This window comes from Polistes fuscatus, unplaced genomic scaffold (assembly GCF_010416935.1).
Source record: "Polistes fuscatus isolate 324 unplaced genomic scaffold, CU_Pfus_HIC Scaffold9, whole genome shotgun sequence".
Lineage (NCBI taxonomy): Eukaryota > Metazoa > Arthropoda > Insecta > Hymenoptera > Vespidae > Polistes > Polistes fuscatus.
The window spans coordinates 1712250-1724933 of NW_025113173.1; the positions used below are offsets into that span (position 1 = coordinate 1712250).

General features: G+C 34.8%; 1 long non-coding RNA gene across 1 annotated transcript; it reads left to right on the forward strand.

Annotated features, from left to right (window-relative positions):
• Positions 1 to 95: 95 nt before the first annotated feature.
• LOC122525529 lies at positions 96 to 8836 on the forward strand. Its single transcript, XR_006305816.1, has 3 exons — positions 96 to 177; positions 653 to 791; positions 8779 to 8836. It is a non-coding gene; the product is annotated as an uncharacterized LOC122525529 (long non-coding RNA).
• The last annotated feature ends 3848 nt before the right edge of the window (positions 8837 to 12684 follow it).

A 12684-nucleotide genomic window follows, 5' to 3' on the forward strand; every position in this document is an offset into this window, starting at 1 on the left:
TCTCTCTCTCTCTTTCATTTTAACCCCTACGTATATATATAGCTCTATCTTCGTCTATTCGTGTAACTCTCTCTATCTTTCTTTCGCTTTCCCTCGCCAGCTAGAAGCTTCCAGCCAGCTGATCGTTGCTGAAACTCGCGCAAGCGTCCCGACGCTTCTGTTACAGACTTATACAGGGTGAGACATTTATTTCATAACCGATAGGATAGTTATTACGTTTCCTTTTCTTCTTCTTCTTCTTCTTCTTCTTCTTTTTTTACCTTCTCGTCAAACACGGGAGTGATTCATTCAAGAAAATTCTTTATGTATATTTATACATATTTTTTAATTGTTTTTATAATAGATAAATCGAATTATTCATCACCGTTCAACGTGTGTGTGTATATATAACGTGTATAAACCGGTTCGAATCGTATTCGTATACGTTTTCTTCATGCACGTCTTTTAATACGTTCAAACGTCAAATTGTATTATTTTTGTTTTTCTTTTTTTAGAGGAAACGATGACGATTTCCTGTCCTGTTTAATTTTTCCTTTTTTTTATTTATCGTATAGGGAAGAATTCGGTTTTTCTTGTTTTTTATTTTTGTTTTAATACATAATTTATATCTATATCTTATCTCACAAGTATGATATGTGTGTGATATATCAAGGGTCACGGAGTTTGGCCGAGACCGACCTTAAAGCCGGCAACGTCACGTCGCCGGATCTTGGAGACACCTTTTACCCTTGACCTTGTCGTCGATGCGCCAGCAAAATGCTCGACTGCCCTTATAACCGTTTTACTAACCCGTAAGACTCGGTTCGAAGAATCTTCACAAACTAAAAACTTCTTCGTCGTCGTCGTCGTCATCGTCGTCGTACTTGTCAAAAGCTCATATCTCCGTAGCTTTTCGCATACCCCCATAATATTTGCCTTTTCTTTTCTTTTTTTATTATTTTTTCTTTTTATATATGTAAGTATACGCAGGTATATGTCATGGCTCGATCGATCTTTTCAATTTCGTCGTCCTTTCTTTTTATTTGTTTTTTTTTGTCTCCATCATTTTTCGTCTTGCTCGAAACAATCGAAAATATAGCCTGTCCTGTTTGAATTTTTATGTACACCGCACACCACCGTTCGCCATTTATTCGGAATATCCCGTTTTCCCCGGCTCATGGATTCAATTTACGCGAATGAAAATTGTTTAATATAAAATTTTGTCGATAGAAATGAAATGCACGATTTTAGAATCTATTTTTTGTTCGATTGATTTTATTATTATTAATATTATCATTACTTTAAACGATATACGTATATTTATAATATAACACAAAAGTAATCATTTTTAATATGTTTTATTTAAATCTAATTGTAATAGTAATTTTTGTATTTATTGTTTCATCTATTACTATGATTTTATATTCGTTAATTAATTCACTTGATGTGTCTCTATTTTATTGTTATTAATAATTATTACATATGGAGAAAGGTAGATGTATAATCGAAAGATTCATTTATCATTTCGTATAAGTTTTAAAAATATATACATTTTGTATTTTCATTTATTTTCCTGTGTCTTCCTTTATGCTGACACATCATATACAATTCTTAATTCTGTCTTTTACATAATTGTCGTTTACGATTTTTTAATTATTCACCCTCACATCGTAAACTGGTTATAATATTTAATTCTAACTTTCATCTATACGTCTCCCTTTTAATTTTAACTTATTAACACATATTACACCTAATTGTACACACTCGTTGTTTGTATCTAACGCTTGAAATCACGATAATTATTTCATTTATTACGTAAATGTAAACGAGAATACTGTTTGCATATCTTTTATAAACAAACAAATATTTATTTTTCCAAACCTAAATAAAAACAACAAAATTCAGATCACGTATATCGTGATACCAAATATAACAAATATTGCATAGTATTATAATTTAAATCTCGCGTAAATTGAGAGGTAAGAGTGTATAAAGTGTATAAATTTAATGAAAATCTTTAATTATATCGACGTTTGTTCTTCCTCTCTCTCTCTCTCTCTCTTTCTTCGTAACTATTCTAGTAAGTAGTAGTATAACTTTTGCACGGTTACTCTCTCATGAAATTAGTTATACTAGAAGGACGGTTCGTTGAACGTGTCCTCGTTTTAGGAAAAGCTCAAGTCGTAAACACCAGAGAGAAAGAGAGAGGGTTGGGGTTGGGTGGGGTGGGGGAAGAGAAAAGGGATAGAGAATTTGGGAGATGGTGGTGGTGGTGGAAAAGGTTTTGTCCGATACGCACAAGCTGCCATTAATTTTCGTGACGGACGTGTACAAGCTAATGGCACTTTAATGACCAAGAATTCTATCTAGCACGATTCTCATTGGACGTTGATAACATGACGCACCGCAAATGCAAAATCCTCTTCCTTAACTTTCCCTTTAAACGGGGGTTCACTCTTTCTGTCTCTCTCTCTCTCCCGTCTTTTCGAATAACTTTATCTTTAAGATAAATTTCGTTTCTTCGAAGATTTAACATTGTTCTTTTTAATATCATCTTTCTATTAATAATAAATATAGTTTACTCTCTTACGATTTTCAAGGTAAATTCCCTTGTTTTTTTTTCTTTTTATTTTTTCTAGGGTAGTAGGTAAAAGAATATTTTCAAATTTTCAACGAATTTCAAGAATAAGAATAAGAAGAATAAGAAGAAGAAAAAGAATTCTCTCGTGGTGCTATTATTTTTCTAGTGCTTGTAAACAAGCAGTAAAACGTTTAGGTAACGAGACTTTCATGGAAATTTTCTTGGCCCTTTCTTAAAAGAGTGTACCTTTAACGCATGGAGAAAAAGAAAAAAGAAAAAAGAAAAAAGAAAAAGAAAGAAAGAAAGAAAGAAATAGAGAAAAAGAGAGAGAGAGATAGAGAGAGAGAGTAACTTACAACGTAAATACTATTTTTCACTTTTTGTTTCTCCTAAGAAATGCATGTTACGATCGTATTCTTTATATCCATCTCTATTCCTTTAGAGTGTATTAAAACCATCCAGGGTTTACAGGTTCGAAGGATTTACGCGAGCAAATTGGGTTGAAGTGCCGTCAAACGTTTTACCTTCCTTCTCTCGTCTTTCTAAGATTGGTATCTTTTCGAAAGGATAAAAAGAGTTCACTCGGATAGTCTTTCATTTATCCGCGTTTAAAGTATATGCTTTTCAAAGTTTCTATTAAGAACAGTAATGCATAAGGAAAGAAATATAATTGAGTTGAAACTTTTTATGTATTATATTGAATAGATTTGAATTTCAAATTGTTAAGAATACGATGAATGGGAAATTAGTAGACAAATTGGGAGGATTATAGAATATTTCTAGAAAAATTGTTTACGATGTTATCGTCATTTTTATATTACAAAGATATTTAAAATAAAATATACTTTTTTTTTTTAATATAATATAATGTATAATTATATTGTAATAAAAATATAATAATATAAATTTTTATATATTATATAGAAAATGTTTAATATACACATATATAAATATTTATATATTATATTATATATTCAAAATCATTGCTCGGGGATGTAAACGATCAAACATAAACGTTTTCCTTTTTTTTCTTTTTTCTTTTTTTATACTCCTCTTCTTCTGAAGCGCTTTCATCGGAAAGTTCAAAGTTTTCTTTGAAACAAAGTACGCTTCATTAATACGCAAGCTTGTAATACTTTAGTAAAACCTTGATCAGAAACAAGTAAAATGAAGTAGTTTAAACAATTTGGCGAAAAGTAACAAATTTTTCACTTCTATATACGTTGCCCTTTTTCGTAAATCGTATTGACAATAAATTATAAAAGATCTCAATTTTTCTATTCAAATAGAATATAGAGAAGACATTTGATAATATAACGATTGAATTTCGAGGAAGGAAAAATGACACTCTACTGACGATTATTCAATTTTATCGGAAATATCTGTGTATATAATTTATTCAATTTTCATATACCCGAATAATCGAGTATCGATTGCTTAATCGAAATGCTTCCCACATTTTTCATTGTTAATGAATTAAAAAATAGATAATAACTATATATCTCTCTCTCTTTCAAATTATTTATTCAATTCTTTCTCTCTTTGAAAAAAAAAAAGAAAAAGAAAAAGAGTATTTTGTAGATCATTTAAAAAGAAAATCGTAGTTTATTTCTATTATAGATTAGTTAGATTAAAAATGAATTCGACGTTATATTTAATCAGACCGATATTTTTCCCTACTAATCAAACGTATCTTTCATTGGTAATTACTTTTGCTCTTATTTTGCAGTATCGGTATGTCGTTGCATACACGTAGGGAAACTGTACACACAGGGATCGATTATCTTTTGGAACGTTTGTCCAAAGTTAATTACTTTCAGCAACGTAATTCTCTCTCCATCGATACAAATCGTAGAAGCATGCTCTTTGAACGTGTCCTGCCTCCCCCTTTCCCACCAATCCTTTCACAACCCTTATCGTTAATCCTGTCTTTATGAATTCATTGTTAAAACGATAGAAATCAATTTTTTGTTGTTTTGTTCCTCTGATAATAGCAATTCAATAGAATGACGTTTAGGCGGGGGTAGGGTGGAGGGGGGTGGGGAGAGGGAGTGGTAGTTAGAGAAATGTATATTTCAATGTTAAATTTATATCATTTAGATCGTTTGTTGAATTTAGTTTCACGCGGGTGGAAGAAAAAAAAAGATTCGCAAGGGGGTGGTTCGCGTGGGTGAATCGGAACGATCGACTAGATTGTCGATAGAAGAGAGGGTGTAGGAGGGGGAGGGGTTGGGTGGATCGAGGTGTATACAAGGGTGAAACACGGGCGCCCGTGTAGTAATCAATGAAACTAGTCTGGGTCATTGGCATACCGGTTTAAATTATGCATCGTGCATAAACCGGTATGCCGTCCATATTATACAGCCGAACGATTTTCCATCGGTGGTCCCGTAGCGTTATTCCTGAATCATTTAGAAGCTATTGAAAATTGTAAAGGGGGGATTGCACCTATCGAGGAAGGCGATAATTCATCGAGATGCACCAATGGTGTTGGATGACGTATATCGTAGAATTGACGTAGCTAAAACCACCGTAAAACGTTGTATGGTTAGTTAACGGGTAAACCATAACTTTCTTCAAAAATAAATCATTACGAAACGAAGACAAAAATCTAAACGTTTGCTTTTTAAATGTTGATTGTTATGGTTGTTGTTACGTGATGGATAGACGATATATCTGCTGAAGTTCTCGTTCGATGCATCAACAATAATGCATCATCGTGTCTCTCTGGAAGAAGAATAAGAAGAAATTCGTTCGTCTCGTTTACTCGAAGGACACGTCATCGAATGGACCGGACCCTTTTCTCCCCTATTCTCGAGACGTTCGATATAAGGGGGTGTGATGGTTAGAAGAGAGGGTGGTTTGCTAGTTGTGGTCCATGATTCAACGAAGAAACGATATAGGGCCGAGATATATATATATATATATATAGATATGCGGATAAGAAGAAATAGTTGTTGTACGAGTTAGGGTGACGAGATTTCAAATCTCGTATCGTATGTTATACTCTACTCTCAACAAAATATATATATATTATCTTTTCTTCTATCTTGAAACGCGTAAATTTGACCCCTTTTTATATTATTACGATTTATTTTCATTTTATATAATTCGTCGCGTATAATATACGCGAAGCTAAGATATTTAAGTTAATCCATTCGTTTAAAGAATACAAATCTTAACGTAAACAGATACGAATATATTCCCAAGTTTTAGTATACTTTAATATATTCATAGGACATCGATTATAATTTCACGTTGCTGGAACGTGTTGTCTGACGATAGAAAGAGATTAGATAGACATCTAATGCCCTCCTCTCTGCTCTAGGAGGGTAAGAGGGGGCTGGCAGGGGAGGGTTGGTATTTAAAAAGAGACACAGACACACCCGCGCGTGTACATTTGGAACTTGGGAATAAATTCGCGAGGCATTAAGCAGCACGAAGCAATCGTACTTTGGCGACTTCAAATAAACCTGAAGAGAAGAACACCCCCTCACCCTCCCCTCCCCCTTCCCTATCACTCGTTATCTCCAAGGCATTCGCTTAGCGACGACAAAGAGTTGCGAGACGGCTCACGCACGAAAAAGGGTGGGCTCCCCTCAACCCCCATCCCATCCCCCATCCCTCATTCCTCCCGGCCGTGCCAGCCTACCGCCTGTTAGGTGGTTGTGGTGGTGGTGGTAGTGGTCGGTAAAGGAGGGTGAATAAAACGAACAAAGCCAGAAGTAAAGTGGTTAAGCTTAGCCGAGTGAGTTTTTTAATTCGGCTTTTATCCGCGACACGTTACTCGAATATTTTCATAAATCAGAGCTTACACCGTAAAATGATTATTTTTATCGTAGGATGCAGTAGAAACTACCCCTGGGGGAAGACTACAAAAAGATATATATATATGTAATAAGAATATATATATGTTAGAGGGGTAAAGAAAGAAATAGATAACGGAAATAACCACCAAGATCTGTGCTTAGGAAAAAAATATAATAATATAATAAATATATATATATATTTTTTTCTCGGAAATGATTATATATTTTTGTTGTTGTTTGGCCATCAATTTAACAATTTAATGTTACGACTTTCGGTAATATATATATATATTTTTTTTTATCGTTTATATTTATAAACTTTTATTCGTTAACAATGAGACGAGACACGAAAGATGGAACGAAAAAGAAAAAAATAAAGAGAAGGAGAAGAAGAAAGAAGAAAAAAGAAAAAAGAAAGTACGACGGTTGCTGCACAATGGCAATAAAAATTGAGAAGGTAACTCGGCGTTTCCGGATTTGTCCGGGAGTTCTTCAATGAATAATGGCATTTTCGTGATCTCGAAAGGCGTGGACCGCTTTCGTCGAGTTAGCGCGAAAATACGAGAGAGAGAGAGAGAGAGAAAAATGAAAATATAAAAGAGAAAGAGTTTTACCGAGAATAGTTTTATCAAGTGAGTATAATATCCCTGAAGATATTTTCGAGATCTATTCCCAAGACCGCATGGTAGAATTTAAAAATATTTTTTGTTAACAAATATAATATTTGAATTTAATCGATTGTCATCATCATTTTTGTTTTGTTTTGTTTCGTACAAACTTAAAGTAGATTTACGTTTGTAATTACTAAACAAATAAATAGCAAAATTTGTTATTCCATTATCAGCTAGAACTAAGGGATTCCTTGTTAAAGGAATAAATAATAGATAATATACAAATAGAAAATTGAGAGAATTGTATTCGATGTATCCACGATTTGTTAAAGAATCACAATAACTTAACGTTAAAGTATCTTTCCATTTATAATAATTAAACAAATAAATAGCAAAATTTGTTATTCCATTATCAGTTAGAACTAAGGATTCCTTGTTAAAGGAATAAATAATAGATAATATACAGATAGAAAATTGAGAGAATTGTATTCGATGTATCCACGATTTGTTAAAGAATTACAATAACTTAACGTTTAAGTATCTTCCCATTTATTAAACAAATAAATAGCAAAATTTGTTATTCCATTATCAGCTAGAACTAAGGGATTCCTTGTTAACGGAATAAATAATAGATAATATACAGATAAAAAATTGAGAGAATTGTATTCGATGTATTCACGATTTGTTAAAGAATTACAATAATTTAACGTTTAAGTACCTTCCCATTATATAATTAAACAAATAAATAGCAAAATTTGTAATTCCATTATCAGCGAGAACTAAGGGATTCCTTGTTAAAGGAATAAATAATAGATAATATACAGATAGAAAATTGAGAGAATTGTATTCGATGTATCCACGATTTGTTAAAGAATTACAATAACTTAACGTTTAAGTATCTTCCCATTTATAATAATTAAACAAATAAATAGCAAAATTTGTAATTCCATTATCAGCTAGAACTGAAGGATTCCTTGTTAAAGGAATAAATAGATAATATACAGATAGAAAATTGAGAGAATTGTATTCGATGTATCCACGATTTGTTAAAGAATTACAATAACTTAACGTTTAAGTACCTTCCCATTTATATAATTAAACAAATAAATAGCAAAATTTGTTATTCCATTATCAGCTAGAACTAAGGATTCCTTGTTAAAGGAATAAATAATAGATAATATACAGATAGAAAATTGAGAGAATTGTATTCGATGTATCCATGATTTGTTAAAGGCTTGCAATAACTCAACAGTGGAAGGGGGAAATGAGGTGGGGGGTTGAGAGAAGGTTTAAGGAAGGTTGTCGTAGAATCATCATCCTCTGTTCGTTTGAACCATTTTCCAAGCTCGAAAGCTAGCTTAACGAAAGCAAGTACTTCCATTCCAAGGTGGGGTTGGAGGGGGGGGCATAACGTTTCCGAATTAGTAGCCCTCAATAACATTTACGTCGTTGGAACGTTGAAAGCCCGTCAGAGCGACGTCTCTATTATCCTTTCGTCCTAGGATGAGCCACGCCATTAGTCTGGTCCTGTGCATCTACGGATAAACTCTACGATCGATCCGTCGAGGGGGTGACGGGGGAAGGCCAGGGGGAACGAAACGAATTGATGAAAGCTTTTCCCTCTTTTATTACTTTCTTCTTCTTCTTCTTCTTCTTCTTATGTTTCTTCTTCTTCTACATCTACTTCTTTTCTTATTCTTTTTCATCATGATCATGATCATGATCATCATCATCTTCACCTTTAAGATCATCGTGGATATTACATTATTTCCCATTCTCTTTATCTTTCTTTTAATAGGACTCGTTGTAATTTTTGGTCTCATAATAAATGAGGGGGACGAAGAAAAAGAAGAAGAAAAAAGAGAAAGTACATACACAGCCATACACACGCACACACTTACAAGAAAAAAGAGTAAGAGAGGGGGGGGAAATCGTTACTTCCGTTCGTCGTTCTGTTCGCGAGACGTTCAAGAAAAAGAATCCTACCACAAATGTTCGTCACATGTATAATAAGGGGTCGGGGGGGAGGGGGGTTGGTCGTGAGCAAACGGGAAAGAAAGAGACAAAAGAAAATAAAGAAAAAGAAAAAGAAGGAAAAAAATAAGGACAGAAAGATGACTGATTCATCGTGTTACGAAGAAACTTTGTAACAATTGTCTAAAATGCTCGTAATTACGGAGTTGGAAGAAGAAGAAGAGGCGCATCTCATTCGCCTACTCGCGCGCGCGCAAGCGACAAACTTACAAAGAACTCCCGGGGACTTTATCGAGGTTTAAAATGTGAATCTTTCTCTCTTTACAATCGGTAGTCCAAGAATTTTCTCTTTGTTCGTGGATAGTTTTACTCTCTCTCTATCTCTCTCTCTCTCTTGCTCTCTTCGGGAGAAAATCGCGAAATAAAGAAGAAAGAAAAAATAAGTACGCGAATTGTTGAAAATTGTTAAACGTTTAACGACATTTTTTCTTGTTTTCTTTTTTGTTTTTTGTTCGCAACGTTAATAGTCTTGGTTCACATACAATAATTTTCCTAAAATTACAATATTTAACACAAATTACAATATTTTTCCTTGGACTTCGACGAGTAAACGATTTGTACTTTATACTCATGTTGAATATAATTATCTTATCTTATCCCGTGTTAAATTATTGGCCTAAACGCTATCTGTCGATTAGGCGAGCCATACTAAAACAAAAAGTCCAATCGCAAGTCGTGCCATTTATCTGTTCAGCCGTGTACCCGAATTGGCGCAAGACGTATACTTTCTACGACACATATTTTATATATTTCCTGGCTACAAAAGGAATTGTGAAGTAATAAACAACGTTTCGGGACAAATAATATTTTTAATACGACGCGAAATAACTTCAATCATTGATGCAATTAATAATAATACGCGACATTTTATAAATAAATTCTTCACCACGTGAGAGACTCGTGAGTTCCGTTTATGAACACAAATTCTTTACCACGAGTCAGACTCGTGAGTTTCGTTTATGAACACAAATTCTTTTCTACGAGTCAGACTCGTGAGTTCCGTTTATGAACACAAATTCTTCACCACGTGAGAGACTCGTGGTTTATTACACTTATGGGACACAAATTTTTTTCCACGAGTCAGACTCATGAGTTCCGTTTATGAACACAAATTCTTTACCACGAGTCAGACTCGTGAGTTCCGTTTATGAACACAAATTCTTTACCACGAGTCAGACTCGTGAGTCTCGTTTATGGACACAAATTCTTTACCACGAGTCAGACTCGTGAGTTCCGTTTATGAACACAAATTCTTTACTCACGAGTCTCGCTCGTTGTCATAGGCCAAGGGGTTAAATATAAAATCGATCGTATATCTCTGATAATAATCATCAAAGAAAAGATAAGAAAAAGTTAGAGCAAATAAGTGAACGCAAAGGCTTGCTTGCTTGCTTGCTTGCTTGCTTATCAATTACGAACAACAACAACAACGTGTTTCGGATTCGTGAAAGGTAGGAGAACGAAAATACGTTTAGAAATTCCACGACACAACGGTCTCTCCTATACATATACATACATACATACATATATACATACATAATCTCACGATCTGAAACGCGTCGTGCGATAAAATCGTGTTTCCTTCGATCGAGGGTTGAGAACTAGGGGGCGGAAGGGTGGCAGGGTAGTCGGAGAAGGGTTCGCTTAAAGGTTCGAGCCAGCACGGAAGAAACGTCGATATCTCGGTAAGATAAGGAAACAAGTAAGGATATTAAGCCGCGAACTGGCACGATTCAATCTAAAACGCATTGAGAAAAGGAACTTAATCGAGTTTGGGGGTTGGGAGAGAGAGGGGGAGAGGAGGGGGGACATGCGTTCGACATTGTTACACTGTTTTGTTAAAAGTTACTTTTTGCTTATTGCTATTTGACTATCTACTATGTACCTATTTCTATTCTTTCTTTTTTTTCTCTCTCTCTCTCTCTCTCTCTCTCTCTCTGTATATATATATACCTAAATCTATCTCACTCGCACGCGTTTGTTGAATTGCGTTATAAATTTCATATCGGCAGATATAAAAGCCTGACAGGATCGATCGGAAGCAGCGTGAATTTCGTTTCTAGTTGGTAGTATTGGATTTGTTGCAGGTTTGCCATACTCCTCTCTCTCTCTCTCTCTCTCTCTCACTCTCACTCTCTCTCTACGGGGTTATATGTCCTCGTCTAGAGTACGTCATCGATCGATTTAATGCGTTTCCGTCCGGAATTATTTCGGAAATATCAAACGCAACCGGCGGTTGTCCGGGATACAAGGAACGAGTGAAATATACCGTCGTCTATGGGATTGAACCATTTACCTTAGAGGATAGGATAGGATAGGACGAGACAGGACAAGGGAGAATTGCTTTCAAAGAAGAAGAAGAAGAAAAAGAAAAAGAAGAAGAAGAAGAAACACGAAAAGAACAGGCTCGAAAAAGGGGGAATCGTTAACGACGTTAGTAAAGAAACTACTGCATGGTGAAAAAGGGGGTAGGTGGGGCATGGGGGAAGTAAAAGTCGATCTTCTTTACCGACTTTAATAATTGTATCATTAATTACACCTTTCGATCTTTACCTGGATCTCGTCAAATATTCATGACTCGCAATTTTCTATACGGAGAAAGGAAATTAGAGAAAGGGAGAAAGAAAACGGTGACATTAATTAAACGACTATCGAAAGTTAATTCGAGAAAATTAGTTTCTTACGGTTATAAGTGAGGAATTATATAATATATTTGAAATGAAATATAGAAAAGGGATACACGTTGTTCGCTCGCGTGGTACTTGTATTTTATTTTGAAAAATGAATAGGAAAGAATAGAAAATGAAAAAGTAAAAAAACAAAACAAAAGAAAATGAAGAAAGAAAGAAAGAAAGTAAGAAAAATTAACAGCCGATAGTTTTCAATTAACCGTCGATCAAGAAGAGGTGGGCGGAAGGGGCGGTGGCATAAATTTCTAAAGACATTTTCGATCTTACATAGAACACGTTCTTCGAGATTTTTGTTTTTTTTTTTTGAACAAAAAAAGATCGATATTATCGATCAGGTGGGACAATTAACTCGATGTTAAACCAATTAATTAACCACCGACCGAAGCCATACTCGAATCAAAAGGTACCAGGGATCTTTCTCTTTCTCTCTGAGTCGAGAAACGTGGCAAAAAGCAAAACGAAAGGAATGTACTTACTTAGTAAAAGGGGGTACTACCTCTACTGCTAACTGACTATTAAACCCTCCCCTCTTTCGAAAAAGAGAAAAGGAAAAAAAAGGAGAGGAAGGGGGAGGAAAATTTTTCTTGGAAAAATCACGGTGCACGAGAGTGATTCACTGAAAAAGTGTAAAGAGAAAAGAAATGGAAAGAGAAAAAGAAAGGAAAGAAGGAAGAAAAGAGAGAGGGTAGCAATTCGCTTGCTCGTAGAAGAAGAAGAAGAATAAGTAGAAGAAGAAGTAGAAGAAGTAGAATAAGGCAAACGCTTGCGAGCCGATGCAACCAACCAACCAACCAACGAACCAACGAACCAACCCCTTGTGCGTTTCCTACCCTTCAAGCGGCGAGCACCACCTATCCGAGTACATAGTAGTCATAGTAGTAATAGTAGAGTATAAGGATGAAGAGGAAGAGGAAGAGAAATGGAAGGAAGGGAAGGGAAGGGAAGGGAAGGGAAGAGAAAGAGGAGAAGAGTAAGGAGGG